The sequence below is a fragment of the Cupressus sempervirens genome, chromosome 10 (genome assembly GCF_028749045.1).
Source record: "Cupressus sempervirens isolate cs-2001-9-10 chromosome 10, ASM2874904v1, whole genome shotgun sequence".
NCBI lineage: Eukaryota > Viridiplantae > Streptophyta > Pinopsida > Cupressales > Cupressaceae > Cupressus > Cupressus sempervirens.
In genome coordinates, this window is record NC_143127.1 from 40,620,984 (window position 1) to 40,648,069 (window position 27,086).

Here is a 27,086-nt window from a genome sequence, read left to right on the forward strand (position 1 = left end):
AATGAGGTAAAGTATACTTTAGGGCCATTCTAGAGGTTGCATACAAAAATGACCCGGTAGGTGCATTATCAATCATTCCACCCAAGGTCATAATGGTCCAGGATGTAAGAAAATGTTATAATTGAAAGGTTGGAGGAATAGGAGACATGGAAATTTGTTAGGCATATGATAAACTATGTGAAAATGGAGTGTTGAAAGAAGAGTTCAAAATCATAGAGAGGAAGGGCTTAACCCATGCCCTAGATTTCCCCAATGTCTTTAAGATTGAATGGATAAGAATTGTCTTGAGCAAAATCTATGATGGATGCCTATGGCTAGAAGGAGGACCTATCAAACTATCAAAGAGGATTGTACATAGGGTTATAGGATATCCAACCCTGGAATGGCCCAAGACCCTAAGGAGCAACTCTAAATAAGCAATTGAGAAAAATACTGGGGCAAAGTGGAACAAGAGAGGAATGACAATGGATACTATCAAGGATCCCCTTATTGAATTTTTAGTGAGCATCATATCTCAAAAATTCTATTAGTCAAGCTAACTAAATAGTGTGTCATGTATAGCACTTGATGTAGGATACAAGATTTTGAAGAAAGATCATACTTATGATTTGGCAAAGCTACAATTGCAGCAAATCATTGAGAACTTAGGAGCAATAAGGAGATCTAAAAGTGCTCAATGTAAATTTGGTTCCATATTGATATGCATATTTTTTAATAAAATGAGTTTCCCTCTTTTGTTAAGGTAGGATGGAAAACCAATAGGTCTATAGTTATAGAACTAAATGAGTACATTGAACAAATGGGAGACAATTTTGAATTAGTGATGACTAGTTATTTTGAGGATTTCAAGTAGTCAATGAAATAAAGGCTAAGAATTCTAGTTTCCCTAGTGTAGAAGTATTACAATGACATATGTTTCTTGGTAGACATTGATTACACTTTTATCCAGGCTGCAATAGATAGCTAAGGCCTTTGATTTATGAAATAAATATAGATGAAGCATCAACTACCATCACTACACTACTTGTAGAGGAAGTTGACAAGTGAGCAAAAATCTTTGGTAATAATGATGTTGTCAAATCCAAAGTTGAGATGGAGTTGAAAACTACCTCAACTCTAAAGAAGAAGGATAAAATTGTAAAGAAGCTGAAAGCTAAATTTGATGAGGGAGCTGAACATGATGATGATGATGATGATGATGAAGAGGAAGAATAAGAATAGAGCTAAGAACCTTTTGCCCTAACCCAAGGCATGGGTGAAGATGAAGAAGAAGGTGCTAAGGAGGAACAAGCCAAGGAAGCACCAACAAAACAAGAAACAAAGAAGAGAAAAGCTAAGTCATAGCCTACAACTTAGCCAAAGGGTAAGAAAATTGCAAAACCAAGCCCTACAAAGCCTACTACTCCAGCCAAAAGAGCAACCACAAGGGCCACCACTCAAAATGCTAAGTAGAAAATAAAAGAGAAGAAGAAGGCTACTAAACAATAAGGTCCAATGCAAAAGAAGTTAAGGATAAAATATGTTGCACAACATAAATCTGATGATGAAAGGATCGAGTTAGAGGATACAAGCCAGTTTAGAATGGTCAGTCATGCACCCAAGTCTAATATTGAAAACATTTTTGATAATACTAGGGATAATGCAAACTTAATTAGTTTGAAAAATATTGATTTTAATAAATTGAGTAGAGAAGATCAAAATAAGGTTGAAGAATTAGTGTATGCCATGATGGAAAAATTGAAGAATACCCCACTTGAATTTGACACTACAATACCCAAGGATTTATATTCAATTGTTGAGAATAAATGGCATTATTGCCTAAATATGGAGAAGGAAATAAGAGAGTCTACATTGGCACAAGTGATGCCAGAATTGTCAAAAGGGAAAATAACAAAAGCAAACAAGAAACATGGTAGCAAGTTTGCACCCAAGTACAGGGCATTCAGCATACTTCAAAACAAGATTGAAGATGTTGTAAAAAAGTCCACTCGAATGTAGAAGTTCATATATGGGCTAACTACTATTAAGGAAGGAGAAGAGGATCCCTTTGAGGGAAGGAATAATGGAGAAGATGAAGAGAATGACAATGATGGAGAAGTTGAGAAAGAAAAGGAAGGTGACACAGTGGAGGAGACACAACAAAAAGGAGATGACATGGCAATAGCTAAGGAGCAGCAAATAGATCAAGGTGTGCAAGACACACAACTGCCACCATTAAGCCCTCCACATGACACAAACACACCTATAGAGACAATAAAAGTAAAAGATGTTCCTGAAAACTTAGCTCAAAACATCAATCCACTAACTATAGAAGATCTAAAAAAGATCCTTGACCAATCCACACTACAAGTAAAATTGTGTGATAATCTAGTGTTGGTCAATTTGGATGAGTTACATCAAGTAGTAGTTGACATAACTAGGGATAAGGTGAATACAAAAGAACTACCTTTTTCCATCCCTACAGCTGCTAATAGTCAATCTCAAGAGCAAGCATCTGAAGACATGTCAGCTAAGGTTGATAATATAGTCAAAGTTGTTATGATTGAACAACAAACTAAGATTGCAAAGGAACCTACAAAGGAACAAGAAGGATAGATAGAGGTATTTGTACCTATTGCACAAACACAAGGTGCACCATAGATAATTGTGATTGATCAAGGAAGATTAGAAGAAGACAAGGAAACTCCAAAGGAAAGGGAGGAGGAAGCCATACAAACATTGGTTAATTTACCAACAATTGGCACTCCTACCAAAGTCCTTCATAAGTTGAGCATTGATGCAATGCCACTTCAAATTTTAGCATTGGGCTTGAGCTCAACAAAGGTTACAAGGGTACTTCACTATGGATACCCAACATTAGATGAGGAAATATTTATACCAAAATATGACTGTGCAACCATGAACATTGAATAGATCAATGAGATGCAAGAAGCATTGGAAAGGAAAAAGAACAAATAAATACTTAGAAAGGAGTATAAGAAAAGGAAAGCACTAAATGAGATCAAAAACATCTTTTTAGATGCATTCAACTTGCAAACACCTGATGAAACCAAGCCAATATTGGAACAATTATCAAAATGTCTTAAATAGGTGACAAATGAAGACCAGGAAACCAATGCAAAACTCATGGAATGGTTTGAAAAGAAATTTCAAAGAAAAGTTAATGAGAAGATATCCAATGGAATAGCACTATCACAAGTGGAGCTAGCTACAAAGATTGAAAAAGTGAAGAATGTACTTGAGAATATATTCTCTTCTGCACACCAAATTGTGTGACCCTACACTCTTCACACAAGAAACGAGCTAGAGGATTCTGAGTTTGGAAAGAAATTTGAAAATATCTGGTATGTAATTACCACAAAACCCAGCTCAAAGTGAGAAGCACTTTCATTCCATGCTTCACACACAAAAGGAACTAATTGTATTAATAGCAGAAGAGGCTAATACAAGAGCCAAGCTAATCCAGATTCAAGCTTCCCTGACTCCTAACATAGAAATACTACAAAAAGAACTAGCCTATGCTAAAAAAATACTCAAGAAATATCCTAATCTTTCAACATTAGATAGCTTAGTTCACCTTGTAGCAGAGACAATCATCCAAATCAAATCAGTAGATGTTGCAATAGACAATTGGGATGTTGCTCTCAAGATTGTAATGGAAGTGAATAAGAACTTTCTAGATAAATACACACTCAGTGTATAGCCCCTTTGACCTAAGTGTCAAAAAGGGGGAGAAATATTTTAAAAGGGGGAAGATAAAAGATGGAAACAAATATGCAAGGGGGAGACATGTGAAAGGGGGTGATAAGATAAATAGAGAGAAAAACAAAGGGGGAGGAAATAAGCAAAAAAGAAGAAACAAGGCATATCAAAACATATCAGATAAAGAGTATCAAAATTATTGAAGCCAAAGAAAAACAGAGGGAAATCTACTCAGTGAGATTTTGGATATAGAAAATACACATAAACTCAGGGGTAGTCACCAGATTTTGAGGTATATAGTCTATTACAAAATTTTGAACAATTTTGAAGTTTTGTATACATGCCAAACTGGATGTACATTATACTTGAGAAGATTAGATTCATCATGTATAGTTAAGTGTTTTTGCCACTCATGTCAAAGGGGGAGATTATTGATCTTAGATTGCTTTTGACAATTGAGTGTCAACACACTTAAGCTTTTTACTAAGTTCATGCCGACCTAGTAACATATGCCAAGTATAATGTGTATAGATGTCGAGTTGCAATAAGTTGAGTCACTCATGTGCCAAGTAAATAGTAAGTGCTGAGCAAATAGATAGAGCCAGGAAAGTTTCAAGTGTCGAGTGAATAGTAGATGCCAAGAAAGTTCAAATGTCGAGCTAGAAAGAATTATGGTATGTGTCAAGCATCAGTATCAATAAGTGTCGAGTAACACAGAATTGATCTAGTTGTTTGTGATTGCACAAAGAACTATGTAAACCATTTTTGAGCTGACATATGGATAGATCTTGAAGCTTTGAAGATAAGATCAAATCTATTTGGATTCCCTATGCGATCAACATGCAACTAATTAGAAAAATGAAAGGAATTGAGTGAGAAAAATGGATGAATCTCAATTTTAGATTCATACCTAACCCTAAGCCACCAAAGTCTTTTTAAAGGGAGACAAAGCCCCATAATTTAGTATGAGAGAGAGCATTAGATAATGCATGCAAGGAGGTAATGTTAGTGAAGATTTGAAGGAAGTGAAAAATGGGTGAATTGATTTGTATACATTTAAGCTAACTTCGACAAAGCATAGAATTTTAGAATCAGTTATCAGAATAGAGGATCGAGGATACAACAATTTTATATCATATTAGAAAGGATCAAGATGGACTAAATTGATATATGAAATCAGCAATACTAGATTGTAAGTGTATCAAATCAAACATTCTACTGTACTTTCTAACAACTATATCAACAGGATGAAATCTTTTGTATTAAGGTTGACTTAATAGTCATTGTAAAATCCTTTAACGGGTTGACATTCCAAGTGAGTGTTCTAAAGTCATTTAGCTAGGCACACTTTTAACAAGGTGTTGAAATTCTTTAACATGTTAGGATTTAACAATCCTTTGTAAGCCTTTAATAGGGCAAGCCTTTCATAGGGTAGATCATGAGAATGTTCAAACCATGTAACCTTAATAGGTAAAATTTATTGCTTCAGTAGTGAAGAATTGTGGGTGTCAACCCCATCCTAGTTTTACCTTCTCATTGGAGGGTTTCTAGGTAATCATATTCGGTGTCAAGTGTTTATGTGGATGCATTTACTCTATATGTTATTTCAATATGTTAATGCATGCATTGTTTTAAAGTTAAAATTTTTATTGGTTAGTACTTTTGATTCACCCCCCCCCCCCCACCCCCCCTTCTCAGAAGTATACTTTTCCCATTTATATTTTTTCAAGACTTATAGATGAAGAAGTTGGTGAAGATGGAGAAAATAATGAAAATGAAAAGATTGTTTCAACACCTCATATTAGTGAAAAATAAAGATTTGAATAAGGTTGAATCGAGTACAATTGTTGTTATCTTGAGCACAGATGCACAAGCAAAACCAAGTGGTGACACCGCCTCAACAACTCCCAAGGCAGTGCTAAGCAACAACACCTCTTCACTGAATAGGAAGAGAAAATCAATAAAATACATTTCACTAGATATTGAGAGTCTAGATGAAAACATTGAGATGCCACAATTTGATCTAGAAAATCTCACCTTGCAAAAAAACATTGTGCTACAAGAAATTTTGAAAAAGAAAAAGAGACAAGAAGAGCCTAGGCGAGAGAAAAAGAAGCAACAGATATTACAGGATGTAAAGCATATTTTTGTTGATGCTTTTGACATACAAAATGTAGATGAAGAGACACCAATCATTGACCAACTTGTAAATATAATTGATCAAGTTAGTGCTGAATGTTTTTAATCCAATGAGAAGCTAATGGATTGGTTAGTAAGAATAATTGAGATCAAGGTTGTGGATAAATTTTTCATAACTATAGCTGAGCAAAAAGTGCTATTGCAGGAAAAATCATAAGTAATGATGAATATTATAAAAAGAGTACAACATGTGTACACAATTTTGTTAGATGTTCCAAGATTTATAGATAATATTCAAGCATAGATAGATAAGACTCGGGTTGAGATGAAGGCATCCAACAGTGTTATCTCGGAGTCAACACGATCTAGCATTGATCACTATAATATTCTATTGAATTCTCAAGGCACAATGGATAAGATTTAGGTAGTTGATAGCACCATAAGATCCAAATTGATCTCAATTTAGGAAATGATGATATCTCATTTGGATTTCATACAGAGAGAGCTTATAGCAACCCATAATCTTATCATAGAATATCATAAATTATCAATGGTTGAGAGTTTAATTGATTTAGCTGCAAGACTAAAACTACATAATCAAATTTTGGAGGCAATAAGAACCACATGGAGTATGCATTGGAAATTATTACCAAAGTTCACAAGGAATTCATTCAAATATATCGATTACTTCAACTCTTTCAACCCCAACAATAGTGACATCAAGTGTTAAAAAATAAGGGGGAAATATATACAAGGGAGAAATGTATATAGAAGGAGTTTATTGCAGATGGAAAGAAGACATCTACAAGTATAGTATGAAGGTTGTAATGAATTTTTAAATTCATTATTCATAAGTCATAAGACTTAGGGGAATCATTTTTGTATTGATATGACAAACTGGTGTAAATATGACAAAGTGTTTTTCCACTAATGTAAAAAGGGGGTATTGTTGGTATTTCTAATCATTATTGTGTATTAGTGTCAACCACTTAGTCATTTAAAATGCAAAGTCATATGGTCATCACTGTGATTGAGCTACTCTATATAGGCTAAGTCATATACATAAGATAGTATCTACCAAGATATTCTATAGAAGCTGAATGAATTATGGTCATAGAGTAATTATTTATATGTACTGAGCTCATCAACAACTGAGTGAGTTATCAATTACCAAGTGAAATTCTAAGTATATAAGTATCGAGTGATGTAGTATGTGTCGAGAACAATAAATGTTGAGGATCAAAAATAGTAAAGGTCAACCAACGTAGAGTTTACATAAAAGTCAAGAATGGAATAAATTTTTAGGCAAAATAACTATCAGGTTGACTTGGAAGGTTTATTTAAGTTTTGAAGAGGTTGTTACAGAACATTCAATACTAAAGAGGCTGTTACAAAATATTTACATGGCATAGATCACACATCCCCATGTGTATGTTCAATGATTAGGATGAAGAGACAAAACATGGAACCATCTACAAGATTCTTCATGGAATCTTTAAATAGTGATGATCTTAACCTAGATTGTGTGCGTGAAAGAGTGAGAGATAGAGGAGGAGAGCATGAGAAAATAAGCAAAGATAAGATCAAAAGTCATTCAAGGGTTATTTTATCATCTAATAGAGTAGGTGACCTATTCATAAGAATTGAATGTGAAAGGAAAAGACAAGTGTTATCAAATCAAAGGAAAGGATCAGTTACTAAGGAGAAGACTTGAAATCAGCTTACAAAAAAAAGTGAGAGTTAGCTACTGAATCAGTTTTAACATACTTGAATCAAGGTAAATTTCTTAATAGTGTGGGTATAACATATCTTAAAAGAGACTCCCTTAATATTATTAACATGAAAAATAATAAGAGTCTAACAACCAAGAGTATTAAGGGAAGTATAATGGAAATAAAAGACATTATGAATAAATTTGATAATATTTATATTTCTCATATTTTTGGTAGGGCAACAAAGCTATTGATTGGATTGTGAATCAAGTGGTCTATAGGAAAATAAAGTTGAGTTAGCAAGATGATGTAAGCAAGGAAGTGGAGCTGATGAAAATTGTTAATTATGGTATGACACATGCTAGCAAAGGAAAGATCATGTAAAATTGAGGAATTTATTAAGGGAAGTGATGGGTTTATGGCAAATTTTCCAAGTATTCCAAGGTGGTACCTTTGTATAATTATGGATCATACTTGGCATGCATGCAAGGTCAAATGTTTCTTGGAAATCAAATACACTTTACTTTTCTTTTTGGTTACCATTTATAAAACTAGTTGCAAGTGCAGAGTTGAATATGTATACGAGATGGGAGGGAACCAAGAAAGCAAGAGTCAAATAATTGTAAAGAATGGAAGGCGAATTTGGATGTATGGGATATCCTAAAAAAAGGAAAAGTTATGGCTTATATCAAGAAACTTCATGGGTATAAGCCCCACATTACAAAGTATTTCTTCAAAAATTAGATTGAAGATATGGTTACGCTGCATGGGGTCACTGTGAAGCTATTGGAGGAATTTATCAATGTCAAAAGGTCTCACAATTGAGTGGGAGTGATAGAAGACAAGGGTAAGCTAAAGGTTGATAATTTTAATGGATAGAAATTTTATTTATGAAAAATGAAAATGGAGAACTATCTTTATGGAAGCTATTGGAAGGAAAAGCCAAGAAATAGGGAACTATGACAGATGAGGACTGGTAGATTTTAGATAGAAGGGCACTTGGAAGTATTCGATTATTCTTGGCACCATCAATGATATTTAGCATTACAAAAGTGAAGATGATAGAAGAGTTGATGCAAACCCTAGAAAAACTATATGAAAAGCCCTCAGCTTCAAACAAGGTATTTCTCATGAAACATTTATTTAATATGAAGATGGTAGAACTTGAATCTATTTTAGATCATTTAAATGAGTTTAATATAGTTACTATTTAGTTATCTTTAGTGAATGTCAATTTTGATAAAGAAACTAGGGCTCTCTTGATTTTATGTTCTTTGCCTAAAAGTTGCAATGGCTTGGTAATGGTTGTGAGTAATTTTGTTTTTGGATCTAATACCCTAAAATTTGATGATGTGATTGGTGTTATTTTGAGTGAGAAAACTTGTAGGAAAACCTCGGGTGGATCTACATCAAGAAATGCTTTGAATGCACAAAGTAGAGGTAGAATGAATGAGAGAGGAAATAATTCTAGAAATCATGGAAAATCAATAGGAAAATCAAAGGGGAAGAGATCTTAGTCTAGAGGACCAAGAGATTGATGGTACTACAGGAAACTAGGGCATAAGAAGAAAGATTGATGGACTCAAAAAAATAATGAAGGAGATAAACTAGAAGGGAACACAAAAGAAAATGTGGTAAGTAAAAAATCCAAATAGGATGCTCTACTTCTTTCTTTAGAAAGTGTTGATGATTCTTGGGTTTTAGATTATGGGGCTTCATTTCATACTACACCCCATAGAGGTTATTTTATTGATTATTTCCAAGGGGATTTTGGGCTTATTTATTTGGGGGATAATGAACCCTAATAGATTGTTGGAGAGGGAAAAGTTAAGATTAAGTTGTAGAGTGGGAATCAATGGCTACTACATGAGGTAAGACATGTTCCAAGTTTGAGTAAGAATTTAATTTTAGCAGGGCAACTCAATGATGATAGTTGCATAGTTACTTTTAATGATAAAAATTGGAAAGTTTCAAAATGTTCTCTTGTAGTAGCAAAAGGTGTGAAAGTAGGCACTTTATATCTTTGTATAGGTCATATTATTCCTTCTACTTTAATTTTTTTAGAGGAAAATAAATGTTCAGAAACAATTACCGTAGTTGAGCAAGGAGAACAAATAGTTGTTGTAGATTTTGATATAGTGCTATGGCACAAACAAACTTGGGTACATGAGTGAGAAATATATAAAATTAATTCATTAAAAGAAATTTTTACCAGGTCTAAAATGTGTCGATATGGATTTCTGTGAAAGTTGTGTATAAAAAATAAAAGAGAGTGAGTTTTGTGAAGAGTGTGAAGGAAAAGAAAATGAGAAATTAGAGCTTGTGCATATAGATGTATGGGGACCAAGTCAGGTATCTTCCCTTGGTTTCTCTCATTATTATGTTCCATTCAGTGATGATTGAACTAGAAAAGTATGGGCTTATTTCCTTAAATAGAAATTTGATGTATTTCAAACTTTTAAGAAATGGAAATGCTTGGTTGAAAATGAGACTAGTAAGAGATTAAAATGTCTTAGATCTAATAATGTTGGTGAGTATTACAGTTATGAATTTAAAGATTATTGTTCCACTAATGGTATTCATAGATAGAATATTGTTCCAAGGACTCCACAAGAAAATGAAGAGGTTAAATGCATGAATAGGAAAATAATGGAGTGTGCGTGTAGCATGAGGTTGCATGTTGGTCTACCCTTAAACATGTAGGCAAAGGCTATCAATACTATTTTATATTTTATTAATAGAGGTCCCTCTACTCCTTTCTGTTATGGTATTCTAGAGTGCTAGAGTTTTACATGACTCTACAACACCCCCAGGATCAAATGAAAGACCAAGATAACTTCCACAAGAGATTGGCAAGACAATTGCAAGAAGATGCAAGAATTTTATTATTGATGATGGACTTGATTGACATCCAATGGATTGATTTGAAATGTACATAATAGGCCTCCTTATATAGGAGAGGTGATAAGAGGACAATAATAAGGATAAGATAAGCTATCACCCACACAAGGTGGAATCACATGTCCACCAAAGGTGGATCATCCTCCATTATGCAATGAAGTATGTGCAATGATGAGGATGATAATGTTATAAGTACACTAAAGGTGGAATAAGATAACAACTATGACCACCTAGAGTGCAATTCTCCTAAGTGTCTCAATCACAAACTACTATGAAATGTATTATCCTAAGTAAGCTTAAGTAAGAGTAATTAGTGAATATTTAATTACACCAACACACCCCCACCCCTCTCCTTAAGTGCAACTTAGGGGAATGCACTTAAACTCACAATGCAAGAAGGGTCCGACTACTAGGCCATTTTAGGTACCCATGGAAAATATGCAATGCAATACATAAAATTTAATCTCTCATAAAATGGAGAAAGAGAGAAAACCTCATGGGAAAAACTTGCCTCCAAAAAGAGAGATGAAACCAAGATGCATGGATGCATGGAGTACTCAAGACCCACCAAAAATTGCATGCATCATGTATATACAAAGAATGATCCCCCCATAGGAAGGAAATAAGGAGACATGATATCTCCCCCATAATGAAGAATCTCCAATGTAGATGAAGAGTACTTGCAAGAAAAATATAATCCAATGCCTACAAGAAACATGTCTCTCCTTAGGAAGAGATAACTACATCAAAAGATGAAGAAGCCACTCCATGTAAAAAGTGAGGAAGGAGGAAGAAGTTCTCCATGTATGCATCTCTGAAGACTGAATAGGTGTCTCCAAGCTCAAAGATTCTGTCACACCATCAAGCTAACTTATGAGATGTGAAAAATCAAGAGAACATGAAGAGTTGGGAAATCCAATCTCCAAAGAAGGTAAAGAAGTATCTTAAAGAGAAACTCCCTCAGATGTATTAACCAAATATGCATTATGAGACTCATCTAAAAGAGAATCTAGGAATTCATCCCACACTGCAAAATCTAAAGCATAAAGATCATCCCATTGAATAGTAGAACTCATGTCTGAAGAAACAAGAGGTGGAGGAGTAGGAAGTTCAACACTTGTCTCAAGAAGAAAATGATTCAAGTATCAAATGTTCTCCTCACATGAATTAGTCACTCTTGATAAAGGGCTAGGTACATCATGAATATCACCATCATTATCAAAAAAATATGCAAAAGAATACAAGCATGATGTATGATCAACAAATCCCATAGCTATGACATCTCTAGTCTCCATGTCCCTAATATAGACATAATTAGGAGTGAACTCAAAAATTTTACCTTGTGCCCTATGAGTAATTTGGTAAATGGAAAGTAGATTAGTGGTCAAGGATGGTACACAAAGAACATCATTAAATATACCCTCCCCCATAGGAATAGAACCTTTCCCACAAACCTTCATGTATGTATTATTACCCATCAATATATGTGGAGAAGTACAAGGCTCAATAGAAGAAAACATATCCATAGAAGATGCCATATGATGTGATGCACCTGAATCAAGAAGTCATTTACCTTGCTCAGGATGTGTGGAAGCAATGATTGCTTGTCCTTTGCCTCTAAATGATGATGTAGATGTAGAAGTTGTCTAATATTGAGAAGAAGGAGAAGACAATGATGAGGGAAACTGGATATTGTTCTTTTGAAGAATGTGAGTAATCTCATCAATCTTCTTATGGAAACATTTATGCTCATAATGTCATAACTTTTTGTAATAAGCACATTTATCTCTCTTTCTTCTAGATGATTCCTCTCTTGAAGAGGACTTAGCTTCAATATTATGTTGTGAAGGAGAGTCATCACCTCTGTCATGTTTCTTAGGATCCTTGCGTTGATGTTTTCCCTTTGCTTTGGGAGCCTTTGGAGAGGAGCCATTTGCAACCAATGCTTGATGCTTTGATGGATTCAATTGACCCATGTGTGCTAACTTTTCTTGTTCCCTTGTGAGTTGAGTTGCAAATTCATCAAGAGGAGGAATTTTATATGCACTACCAAGAGCATCCATAGTAGTATCGAATGTGGAAACAAAAATTAAATATTTAGGACCTAGCTTGGAAAGAATAGATAATATCAATTGCTCATCTTTGGTAATTCCAAAATTAGAAAGCTCCCATCTAATGGAATTGAAGTTAGAGAAAAAGTCTTGAATATTGTCAAAATCACATGGACTTAGACCTATAAGCTCATTCTCCAATTTGAATTTTCTTATTCTATCAGGTTTACCAAAGATTCCCTCCAATGTTTTCTAGGCATCATGAGCATGTGTATAGGATGCAATATGATATAGAAAATCATTGGAGATGGTAGATCTAAGAGAGCCAACTTATTTATCCCTTCTATCAAACCATTTCCTTCTTTTTGCAACACCTATAGCTAGCTCTAGATCCTATTCAAGAATCATTCTAAGCAATCCAATACTCATTGATTGATTAGAAACTGCTTATTTCCATTCATGATAGTTATATGGAGTGAGTAATGGAATTTTTGAAAAATCTATAATGAATCAAAGAATGATTGAAATCAACTGATAACTCCTTCAAATTACTGATTCACTTATGAAAATTGCAATCCAAGCATTCACCAAGTGCAAATATAGCCAAAAATGACCTAGTTTTAAAAGTGATATGCCCACTCCAAATCACTAAAATTTGATTAAATATCTGGAAAGTAGAGGAAAAATCATGCACTTTCAAAAAAAAATTGCACATGAAAATGTTAACAAATGTGCCCAAATATATCCTTGAAAGTTGAAGAAAATGGGATTTGCAATTTTTAGAAAAATTTAGATACAAAGATCCAAAATCACCTGCACCACTATGTATATTGTGAAATTCTACCCCAAAACAAAAGAAATTGCTTGGAAAAAGGAGTCCATATGAGGGATCTATCACTATTTGAAAACTACCTTTGAAATTAGTTTTTCTAAATTGCTGCCACCGAACCTTCAAAAATCAAATGGCTCTAGATTTGGCCTCAGATGTCCAATTTGGATGAAACAAAATTTGATTTAGGCCTTTTTGGACTTCCTCTATATAATGCCAACCTCTAATTTGCACCAACGAGCTCCAATTTTCCCCTATAATAGAAGGTCACAAAATAGGACTCCCAAAATCTCCTCCAAATTGTGATGTCCCAATTGTCAATGTTGCACCAACAATAAGTCAATCCAAGATTGCACTTCTTTAGAAGAAATCTTCACACCATGAGAGCTCTAATAGCATGTTACAGTTTTAGGTGACTCTAAAACACCCCACAATCAAATGAAAGACCAAGGTAACTTCCATAAGAGATTGGCAAGACAATTGCATGAAGATGCAATAATGCTATTGTTGATAATGGAATTGATTGACATCCAATGAATTGATTTGAAATGTACATAATAGACCTCCTTATATAGGAGAGGCGATAAGAGACAATGATAAGGATAAGATAAGATATCACCCACACAAGGTGGAATCACATGTTCACCAAAGGTGGATCATCCTCCATTATGTAATTAAGTATGTGTAATGATAAGGATGATAATGTGATAAGTACACTGAAGGTGGAATGAGATAACAACTATGACCACCTAGAGTGAAATTCTCCTACACCATGTGTTTAATTGAGGTGCAAAATCCTAAGTGTCTCAATCACAAACTACTATGAAATGCATTATCTTAAGCTTAAGTAAGTCTAATTAGTGAATATTTAATTACACCAACACAGAGGAAGTATTGACTAGTAAGAGGGCAAGTTAATATTTTCTCAAAATCTTCGGTTGTGAAGTATTTGTACATATAGATTCTAAAAAGAGGACCAAGATAGAAGCTAATTCAAAGAAATGTATATTTGTTGGATATGGTATTAATTAATTTGGTTATAGGTTTTGGGATTTTGAAAGTCATAAAATTGTAAGAATTGAGGATGTCATATTTAATGAGAAATTGTTGTACAAAGATCTGTTGCAACAACATGAGAAGAAAGAAAATAATTATGTAGTGTTGGATAATACTCAAAAGGAAGATGTTCTAGTACTTCCTCATGCTTTGCAACAACCACAACAACAAATACCACACACCCTAATGAATGTTAGATGGTCAAAAAGGCTAAGTAGACCTCCAAAAAAAATTTCACCCTCTTCATACTCTATTTTACTACCTGATGTTGGTGAACTTGAATGTTATGATAAATTTGTGCAGGTGGATACTAAGATTCAGTGGGAGTTTGCAATGATAGAAGAAATTGACTTTTTGTTGAAAAATAAAGCTTGGGATTTATGCAAGTTGCATATAAGTAAAAGGCCTTTACAAAATTAAAAAATTTGTAGGTTGAAAGTGTTAGCATGAATTCTAATGATACTACATTGGGAGAGTATCCAAAGCATTGGAGAGTCTTGACATGTTGCATTCATGACTCAACATAGCATTGTTTCTATAAAGACTAGGAGAAAAATAGTCAAAGATCTTACTAGTACAGACAATGGTTTGATTTTCTAGTAATGCACAATTGAGGATATGTTCTAGACTATTTCCTAATGATGTGCTTAAGTACATAGAGTTTAAGTCGATGGCATGTGGTATTTGTACCTAATTTACTAAGAGTAGTATAGAAATAGAGTATTGGAGACCATCAATCTAATGTTTGATTGTTATCTGACATCTAACATGTAATGAAGAAGTGCATAGTCACACTTTGATAGAGGAAACTTGTATGGTGACATTAGTGAGTGTGTAAGCCTTAATATCACACGTGAATTTTTGTAAAGATTATGAGCCAACAGTTTTATTGTAATTGTAATTAATTAACTATATTATTATTATTAATTGGGAAAGCCTCGAGGCTGACTCAAGGAATTATTAACAAGATATGGTATAAAAGAAAGTTATTTTCCTTGTTTGTATGTTTCTTGGTCAGTTACATTACACTAGTAGAATTTCAGCAAATAAATGACTTTGTGACTAAAAAATTTAGTCACAAGACTAAAAATCTTAGTCATGTGACTGAAAGTGATAAAACTCTAGTAATATTTTGCAATTTATAAGGATAAGTGACTAAATAAATGATTAATTTGGTCATCGGGTAAAATCAAAGGTTAAGCAAAGATAAGTGACTAGATAAATGATCAAATAAATGACAAAAAAATTGGTCACTGATGATTAGTCACTATAAAAAATGACTAAATGAATGATCAATGGATATTTTTATCATATTAATACATTATTTAACTGTTAGATTTTGCAAGAAGTGACAACCGAGCCAAGATTTGATGTCTGCAATCTATGCCGATGTTGGGATGTACTTGAGATCAATGATGTTTGCATGAATCAGCTCCTAAATGTAGTGCATATGTATCTCAATGTTTTTAGTCCTCTAGTGATGGACTAGATTCTTTGAGATCTATATTGCACTCTGATTATCACAAAAGATGACTGTGGGCTTTCTAAATGAAATACAAAACTCAGTGAGAATATTATGAAGCCAAATGGCCTTAGTGGTGGCATTAACTGCCCCTCGATACTCAGCCTCAGTAGATGAAAGAGAAATTGCAAATTGCTTCTTGCTTGACCAACAAATTGGACTAGAACCAAGTGAAAAGCAATACCCTGAAGTAGATTTGTGATCCTGAGAATCACCTACCCAATCTAAATCTGTGTATCCCACCAAGTCAAAATCCATGCCCGCTACATAGTGAATGCCATAACTATGAGTTCCTTGAACATAGTGGAGAATCCACTTAGCTGCTTTCCAATGCAACTCATGTAGCTCCTGCATAAATCGAGAGATTATGCCCATGATATATGAAATGTGAGGCCTTGTGTGAGTCAAATAGATGAGACTCCCAACAAGTTGTCAATATAAAGTGCCATCAACCAAGGGTGAAGAACTCTTAGCCTCAAGTTTGATCCCTGACAAAAATGGAGTCAGTGCAGGCTTACAATCAGCCATGTGAAATCTAGAGATCATATCAAGTGCATACTTGGGTTGTGCCATGAAGATACCTGACGAAGACTGGGTGATCTCAATCCTCAAAAAATAGTGCAAAAGACCCAAGTCTAACATCAGAAATCGATCATGAAGAGTAGCTTTCACTACTTTAATGGTGGATGAGTGACTCCTTGTGAGAAACAAGTCATCAACATAGAGAACCAAAAATGTCAAAGTATCATTCTGTTTTAGAAAGTAGACATTCGGATCAAAATGGCATCTAGTGAACCCAATTAGCAGAAGGAAGGTGTCCATCTTGGCATACCAAGCTCAAGGAGCCTTTTTAAGGCCATAAAGAGACTTTTGAAGATGACAAAACAATGAAGGATCCTGGATGAACCCCTGTGGTTGCTCCATGTAGATTTCCTCCTAAAGGTCACCATGAAGAAAAACACTCTTCACATCCATTTGATGAACTTCCCAATGATGGGCTGTAGCTATAGCAAGTACAAGCCAGATGGAATTCATCTTGGCTACTGGTGCAAAAATCTTAGAGTAGTCAATCCCAGGCACTTGGGAGAATCCTTTGGCGACCAAGCGAGCCTTATGCTTTTCAACTAACCCATCTGTTACAAATTTTGTTTGATAGATCCACTTGCATCGAACAAGTTTTCTTCCCATAGGAAGAGGGACTAAATCCTAGGTATGATTCCTTTCTAAGGAATTGATCTCTTCCTTCATTGCTATATCCCACTCAAGGACACCAGAAGCTTCCCAAAAAGTCTATGGATCAGAAGCTGAAGCAACAAAGAGATGTGGAGCTGGCTGAAATTGTGACCTTGTTCTTCTTGCATCTAAAGGATCACCAACCCAATCACCTGCTAACTGTAAAGTCTGATGAGCCCAAAGAGGCCTTTTGGCAGAAGAATCTAGAGGAGAATCATCAACCTCTGAATGATGACTTGGAGAAGAAGATAGACCCTCATCATCACTTTCATCATTTGAAGTGGAGGAAGAAGAATCCTCATGTAGAGCAGGAAGATTAAGATTCTCTGAAGAACTGTCATCATGTTGCAATGTCTCCAATGTAATAGTGGATGGAGAAGTGATAGGAAAAGAACTGGAAGATTCCTCTTCAAAATGAACACTCCCCTCAATGAATAGCTCATGAGTTGTAGGGTGGAGAAGCTTATAGCCCTTGACACCATCTGGGTACCCAAAAAATATGCAAGGCTTTCTCTATGGATCCATAGCCTTGTGTTTCTCTGTTGGAATGTGGGCCCATGTAGGACAACCAAACACTCGAAAGTGCTTAATTGTGGGTTTCCAACCAGTCCAGGCTTGGAAAGGAGTTACCCCCTTTATAGCTTTATGAGGAACATGATTCTGAATGTAACATGCACAATTCATGGCCTCTGGCTAGTATTGAGGTGCCATAGACCTGGAGTGAATCATACAATTGGCCATCTCTTTCAAGGACCTATTTTTGTGTTCTGCAACACCATTCTGCTGTGGACTATAGGGAACTATGTGTTGAAGATCAATGCCCTCAGAGGCACAAAAATGTTCAAACCTATGGTTGACATATTCCCCCCCATTATCTGTCCGCAGAATTTTGATGGCCTTCCCAGATTGTTTCTGTGCAAAAGCTTTGAAGTCCTAAAAAGACTCAAAGACCTCAGACTTATGTTTGAGAAAATATACCCAAGTATATCTAGAAAGATCATCAATGAATGTCAAAACATATCTAGCCCTACTAAAAGATGGATGTGGAAATGGGCCTGCCAAGTCACTGTGTACCAACTCTAGAAGCTGTGTAGCCCTCCATGCTTTGCCTTTGTCATACTTCTCTTCTAGATTCTTACCAAGAATGCATCCTTGGAAAACTCCATTAGAAAAGTGAATTGAAGGCAACCCTACAACCATGTCCTATTGATCGAGTTGTTGCAAATAGCAGTAATTCAAGTGACCAAACTGTTGATGCCACAAATGACTCACCTCATCTAAATGAGTGAGTAAAATGGTTAAAAGAGAGTCAGGAACAAAGTGAGAAAATTGATACAATCTGGATTGATGATCTGCTTTCCCCATAGCAACTATAGACCCATCATGCAATTCACTGATTGCCACATTATTTGGTGTGAACTCAACCCGCTTGCCAGAGCTAGTGTGAGTGATCTGATAAACAGATAAGAGATTAGTTGACAAAGATGGAACACAAAGAAAATCTTGAAATGTTCCTTTTCCCATGTCAATAGACCCTCTCCCATGCACTACAATAGGAGTGTCATCACCCATTAGTATGGCAGACATAGTACATGGCTCTAAGGAAGCAAAACTTTCCTGTGAAGAAGCCATGTGGTGCGAGGCACCTGAGTCAATTATCCAGGTATTACATTGTAAAGCAACTGCAACTAGGGCCTTACCCTTTCCTTTCCCCTTATTCTTTTCTATGTCCTTTGAAGACCCTTTTGATGAACTCGGCTTGATAGAGTCAGGCACCTTGATGTTGTTTTTCTCAAGCAGATGTGATAGGTGATCAATCTGCTTCTTCAAACATTTGTGCTCATCATGTCTTGGTCTTTTACAATAAGAACACTTGACCTTCTCCTTATTAGGTTGATCACCTTTTGATGAAGAAGTTTGATTATATGCATTTCGAGCACTAGGCTTTTGATCTTTCTTCTTCTCTCCTTGATTCTTTTGTTTCTTTTCCTGTTTGCTAGACCTTTCCTATTCTTTTGTGCCTTGATTTGCAACCAAGGCATGTGACTTTGAGGGTTTAATCGTACCCATGTGAACCAGTTTATCCTACTCCTAGGTGAGTTCTGCAGCAAACTCATCTAGAGAAGGCATTTTATAGTTTGAACCTAGGGCACTTTTTGTAGCATAAAAGGTAGAAACAAAGACTGAATAATTTGGACCAAGTTTAGAAAGAATTCTTAAGATTATTTGTTTGTCCTCTTTTTCTATTCCACACTGTTTCAACTGCAATCTGATGGATTTCAACTTTGTGAAGAAGTCTTGTATGGTGTCAAAATTGGTAGGACTCAACCCTATGAGTTCATTCTCCAATTGATGACCTCTTAATTCATCCTGCTTACCAAAGAGTGTTTCCAATTTGGTCCATACTTCATTTGGTGTAGTGACAGATTCAATGTGAAAAAGAAGGCCAGGAGAGATTGACATACACAGAGTACCAAAGGCTTCATCACATTTATTAAACCATTTTATCTTTTCTGTAGCATCTTGAGGTTCTATCTCAAGTCCCATTGTAACCCTATGATATCCATTTCTTTTGAGATAGATAATCATCTTTGATTTTCATTCAAAATAGTTATATGGTGTTAAAACAGGAACTATAGATGCATCCATGAGTGCAAAAAAGTAGATTGCAAGGAATAAGAAAAGTGCAAGAAAGAAGACACACGAGACACCCCCCCTTTCCACTAGTCTCAAAAATCACCACAACCCCCCCCTCCCCCCCCATATTACAATGTTGGCACTTTATAATTAGTGCATTTACAAGGCTTTTACCATCTTACAATGCTTTCTAGGCCGATAATGGCCAAAATTTACAATTTTTGGTACAATTTAAATCTGATAGAAAATCAAAAAATAATAATCTTGTAGTTGTGTATTAATCTTCAATGCCTTTCCAACGCCTATTCATTTTTGAAAAATGAAGAACTGAGATGAAAGTTATGGCATATTAAAAATAAACATTTATAGCAGATTTGACCTGCAATATTTGATGAAAAATGACATACTTTTTTAATAAGACCTACATGGATGGAAAGGTCTCATTTCCAGCTTTTCGTCGAGTATTTGTTTGTGAAAAACTGACACCCGAGGCAAAAGTTATTAAAATTTTAAGAAAAGTTGCTGAATCTACCCGTCAAAAATGACATATGCTTGATTCAGACACGATTTTCAAAAAATTGATCAACTAATTAAAAAAAGTGACAGATATTCAAATAGTTTTTCAACCCTGGAAACAAAACCCAAAAATCTTTTTTTCTAAAAATGAGCAGAAGCTGGAAATTCGAAGCACAATTGAAAATGGCTCCAATAAAAAATAAAAAATAAATAATTCTGATTTGTTACCGTCTCCTCCAATCTCTGATTTTGGTGAAGTAAAAGTCACTTTTAACTTTCTCAAGCCTTCTGGACACTCTGGAAGTACTTAAAGATGCCCCCAATATTAGCACAAAGCTGCAATCACCCAGATCTCACAAGAACACATATATGTAAACCAGATTAACCAGATGCCTATTTTCTTTTAAACCGTTTTGATTCTCCAGTTCATTCAAGGATGCAGGGGAAGAGCATACTTGGTTTTTAAGAAAAATATTAGCTATCTAATTATCTCAAATTTCTCAAATAAATCAGAAAAACAATGAGCTATACCTGACAACCTTGCTCTGATACCATGTTAGATTCTGCAAGAAGCGAGAACCGAGCCAAGATCTTATTTCAGTCGTAGATCATATGCACCTCCACTCAACAGATGATCGAAGATCAAAATAGAAGAATGAAGAGATATCTGAAATGAGATAAAAATTGAGACAAAGAAAGAGAATTTTGAGAAGACTCTCAATACTCTCACTGAGCTATCATTGAACTGATGAAGGTGAGAGGAGAGGGTTGTTTATATAGAAAAAATGGAGCATATGCATCCAAGAGGTGCATTAACTCCCATATACCATAAAAGGTGGGAGGTTGTACCTACTTGGTAAAAATGTCAAAAACATGTGAGAAATCTAACTACCCCATGACCTACCTAGGTAAGGTCAAAAAAGTGGTTATGAGAGGTGGCACAAAAAGCCAAAAGAGGATGTGTAACTTAACTACCCATGTATGGGAAAGAGTTACACATGTGGCTTATGTATTTCACCATGTGTCCTCATAGTAACCACATAAAATAAACCTAAGCAAGCTTAAATAATATGTGTAGGAAAATAAATACCCCCTAACATAAGGAAAACAAACCTACACTAACATTAACTTTTTTATAACTTTTATTTCTCACCAATGAAGTTTTTATCCTATCAATACATCATTATCAATGAACTTACTCGAATGTCCTCCCAATGTTAGAAATGAACTCAAAATCACCCTAATTTGCACTCTAACTCATTAATCTCTATTAATGAACTCCTCGAATTTTATTTATTAAGGAAATTGCCAATGTTAAAAAAATCAATTTCTTTAATAAATAATATAAAAGATTCACCATAATAATATAAAAGGAACAAAAAAAATTATCTGTATGTACAAAGCAAGATAACTCACATATGTTCCATAATCCATTTGTTATGATCATTTATATTCATCCCTTGACATGTTATTCATTAGTGCAAAATGAAAAGGGATATAAAGAGTAATGAATAAAAGAAGCAAAGTGTTCAAGCGTGTTTCTTTACAATGACAATAAAGCGATGATGGCACTACATCCATTTCAGTCATAGCAAAACTAGTTGGTGCCTCTTCATCATCTCACGATTCTTTGTAGGGTTTTCGAAGGATTTGGATGCCAAATGATTTATTTTGAAATGAAATATGTATGTAACATTATAATTGCCTACTATATAAGACAAACTAGACGTTTTATTCAAAAGTCATGGGGAATACGATAAAGTTTTAAACTCATATTATAATGGTGGGGTATTTAGCTTTTTAAAATATAAATATTATGTATAATAAGAAGTTAGGTATTATTTTTATTTAATTTTAATTTTTATAATTAATCAAGGTTATACAATTTTTTCCTAAAATGTTTCAAATTGAGGAGGCTACTAATAAGCCTTCTTTTGTTTTAATTTTAGAAACGTGTAAATGATTTTGATCTTTTATTTGTAGTTATATATTTTAACTTATTTAGCATGTCAATTTTTTTAGGAACTTTAACGATATGATCTAATGTAATTTCTATTTTGACAACCATTCACATTATATATTTTAATTTATTTAACACATCAATATTTTTAGAACCTTTTACAATATTATTTGAATGTACTTCCTATCGACACAACCATTACACTTAGGTATAATTGTTAATCATAATATTTGCATGTATGATTTGACTCTTGCAAAAACTGGGAATTTATCTTAGGGAAAAATTATTAGAAAATTTTATGCCTTTTCTGTTGTCATCCTTTGATATACCTTCATAAATAGTTCCTTTCGAATGGGAAAATTCAATCGTGCTACAAATATGCAAAGATGTAAGAAATGGCAGAGGTTGAAGGAACATTGAAGAGAGTTCATTCTAGTGCAGATTTCATAATAAATGTCAGCATTAGGGTGAACACTGTCCAATGGATCTCCTGGTAACTCTTTTCCTATTTCTAAACTACATTTGTGCTTCCCTTTTTTTCTCTATAGATTTGAGTAGAATAGTTTCTCTCACCGTCATTGGTCATTCTCACAATGCATTTGGATTCTATTCAACACCCATCAAATAAAAAGCTCCAAATACATTTGAATTCTTTGCATTAGATGAGATCTAGAGCACAAATGGGGAGTTAGTGAACAAAAATGGGAAATTCTTATATTTTAATTACATCGATGCCTTAGCTTCCAAACTCAACAGAGACACTATAGGATAACCTAAGATAAATGCTCTCGCCTATCAGTGGGGTGGTTTGTCTATGATATGTCTCAGCATATACTTTTGTACTACTCTATTTTTTTTGGTTAAACTCTCTCATAGTGGAAATGTTAGAAGGGAGATTTTGGAGGATCATAAAGATAGACCTAGAATGAAAGTAGGTAGAATGGTATTCATTTCCACTGCTAAGTATACCAAGACATCAAGAAATAGCTTGCCGATGGTGCATTCTACGAATTTGAGTACATGGCTAACACAGAGGGGAAAATAGTTTGTAGATCTTAACCCCGTGTTATCTCTCTTGGGTAAATTTTTTTGTCATTTCCTCTATTGGTGAGGGTGGTTAGGAGGTCCAAATTAGGGATTTAGTGACTAACCTTTATGTTTTTAGGGCTTCTGATGGGTTTGAGTGAGGTCTTGTGGAAAAAATGGCAGGTTGTCATGTTGGGTTCATGATAATAATTTGTTTAATAGGTAGGTTGAGGATGGATGGTCGATTATTTATACAGCCTATCTTTCCTCTGTTGAGATAAAGATAATCACTCTACCTGGAGTCCATGCCTTTATGCTCACAATGAGCAGAGCACCATGTATTGGGGTTTCTTCTCATAGATCTAAATCTGAATCAACATGTAGACATATTTGACCTCAAGAAGGAGTTTGTGGAACTCAGAAGATTGGTGGATGAAAATTCCCACCATTATAATGTGTATGCTTCTAGGAATAAAATAAATTTGGTTTCCTGATTCTAGGATGAGGATTATCATAGTTTTATCTAATGAGGTCACATAGAAAAATTGGTTCGCTAATGCTAGGATGATGATTATCAGGGTTATGAAAAATCAATCTATAGCACCCTAAAGCCTAGTTTACAAAATGTCTTGGACAAAATAACATAAATAGCTTCTTCACTAGAATTCTAAATAGATTCCTCACTGTTGCTCCAAACTGTTAAATAATATGTCTAGTACTCATTTTCAAAATAAATATGATCTTATTTCTCCTTGTCAGCAGTTGAGAACTCGGGCTGATTTTATATAACTGAAAAAATGCTTTGGTCTCATTTTTTTAATTTTCCAAATCTCCTTCAGATACTTTCTATAGAAATTTTTATATCAAATGTCCCCTATACCCTGTTAATCCAACTAATATACTCGTTGACTTTGTCAGAAACTTTGCATGCTTCCTTTTTAAAAAGTTTTTTCTTTGCACATTTTCGTATATCAGATTTGTGAATATTTCATTGCATAATGATAAAGCGAATGAATGATAAGTGGAGCACAAAATAACATACATTAATATGCTGGAAAGATTATGGAAAGTATGAGAATGAAGTCTAGTAATATAAATTTGAAAATAAGTTATTAACAGTTTACATCAGATCTTAATCCTTGAAAGGCTGCAATGCTGACGTAAAACAATAAATCTCATTGGTACTCACTATACAACTTGCTCAATTCAACAATACAAAAGAACAAGTTTTCCTTCCATCGTCTTAAACATTGTTTAAAACACTTGAACATGCTGAAGACTCAAAATATATTAGATTACAAGATAAAGTACAGATATAGACCTTGCATCAGCAATCAGCCTTGAAAAGTCTGAACAGTGGAGAAGAAATGGACATTTCTGGAGCAGCATGCCATTCTTTAGAAAAAAGAAGATCAATCCTCTTTTTGCCTATTAAAATATGGCTATAACTTCATAAAGAATACCTTAACATGTGACCAAAATACCTTGTAAAGACTTGCAACAATAGGATTTGAACCTGCTACGAGTCACTAAACACTCTATTTTTAGACTCCAAATAGCCCACGTGCCAGCCAAACATGATGCAACTTGTTTAGGGAAAATTCCTTTTAGAAAAGTCAGATTCAAACAAATTACTACTAATAACTTATGAGAATCATGTGCCCAGTTGAGGAGAATATTTTAGAAAAGCACCCAAAAGGATATCAAAATGTACTATAAGATATGAACAAAATGTACCACCAGATCTTGAAGAAAGCTTCCAAATACCCACCTCATCATAAATCACATAAATTTTTCTCTATAGAAGTTCAAGAGAGATATCACATGTTAAGGTTGTAAACATTTTCATATAGCATTGTTATGGAACAATATACTTTAGTAAATGGAAAAAAAACATCTGACCTGATATTGAATTGATATTGCTCTGATATATTTTACCTACAGAAATGGAGAAAGGAACTTAGGAGGCTGAAAGAAGTTGATAGAGGAAGAGATACTTTGTTATCTAGGCTAGAGGTAATTATTACTATTGTGCATTTTTTTGTGATTATTTGAACAAAATACCATGCATAATATTTCTTACTGTATATGAATACAGGAATCTCTGAAGAGAAATCAAAGTTTGTAGCAAGAATTAATAATGTTCAAGAAAAAGACTGAATATTCCTCTACAATGAGAACTACCTACAAAGTTTAATCTGCCAAAAAATCTCATCAAGTCCAGGTAAACTAGATTTTTTTCACAAAGTGTGTCATTTTAACTAGTGGCTAGATAGGTTTGTCCTAATATTTTTATCAAAGAAAATTAAGGATTCATATTTTATTGAATCAAATAATTTATCAATGATATGAAATATTAGTAAATGATTGCAATGATAAATAACATCATTATTCATGCTGGTGAATCATTGAATATTGTATACACTATGAATTGTATACGAGGGTCATCCGAATCTCTACCATATGCTCCTCATGGGGTAAGGCAACCTCTCCATCCAAATGCTCTGCTATGGACTCTATTTTGTTCACCTGATTTTTTTGATGTGGAGTCTTTTTGCTCATCTTCTCTCATATTCGGTTACTTATGTTTGTGATTTTGTAAAAATATTTAAAAACTTTCGTTTAATGTCTGGATCCTTCATTGAATTAGTAATTATTGCATAATTTTGACACAATTCTTTTGCCAGTACCAATGTAAATGCTTGAAAAATAACTGATGTGATTGGTTATGAGAAAATGAAGACATAACTGTTATGGAAAACACAGTCCCGATACGGGAGCCATATCTCGGGGTGCAACCGTTGGATGCGTCTGAATTTTGAATATGTTGTGGAGAGTCAAGTTGGGAAAAGTCTCACCGAAGCGATTGAGGAAATATGTTGTGGTTAAAAAGTTATAAATCTCTGTACGCGGGTCTATCCAGAAGACAGCAAGAAGGTATATTTTTGCTTATTTGTTTTTAGAGTTGTGTTTAATGGATTAGAGGAGTCTGGTATGTGTGGGTGGGTCCTAGAGAGCTTGAAGAGATTCTATTTCAAGGGTGTCTAAATACGTCAAGGGTAAGGAGACACAAAGATAAATAGCTTAACCGATTGTCATACAAATATAGTTGGTGACTGTCATGCTGATAACATTAGGACTATGAGAATCCTTATTCGTTTGGTGATCCAAGATAAAGTAATTGATGGTCTATTTTGAGTATGTGAGGAGTAAGTGTCTTAATGTTTGGAAGGATTAGGCACTAAGATTCAAGGAGTGTCTTAGTGTTTGGAAGGATTAGGAACTATGATTCAAGGATTATTGCCATGAAGTCACTGTCATAGAACATAGTCAATGGTGTGAACAAATATTACTGCTTGGGGCAAGTTCTGATCAAAGGAAGTGGGGGAAAGGTGTATGTTTGTGTAGGATCTCAATTGGGATGTGAAGATAGTAAGAAAGTGAATGGATCCATTGTTGAAAGTATTGAGTGGCTGGTCTAAACCGAGGGCTTGAGTTGGAAGTCATATGTAATAAAGCGGTGTCAAAGATATTGAGCATGTTGATAAGACAATGAGGGATTATTTAGGAGTTGTAATGTAAGTTGAGTCGATGCACCATAGAGTTGTTGGGCATTGTAAAGATGGTGTTTCACACTGTTAGGGTATTGGAAAAAAGATTCAAACCTTAGGTCTATGGTGGTGGAGTCTCTAACAAGAGTTTGACAAAGAGCAATCAATCCAAAGGATGCTAATATGATTATGATCAGAGGTTGGGTGTAATTAACATGTGGAGTATTGTGGATATCAGAGTTGTTAAATGA

At 34.5% G+C, this 27,086-nt stretch overlaps 1 pseudogene; it reads right to left on the minus strand.

Moving 5' to 3' along the window:
• Positions 1-15,891: 15,891 nt before the first annotated feature.
• On the minus strand, positions 15,892-16,287 carry LOC149532459 (secreted RxLR effector protein 161 pseudogene; annotated as a pseudogene).
• Positions 16,288-27,086: the final 10,799 nt, after the last annotated feature.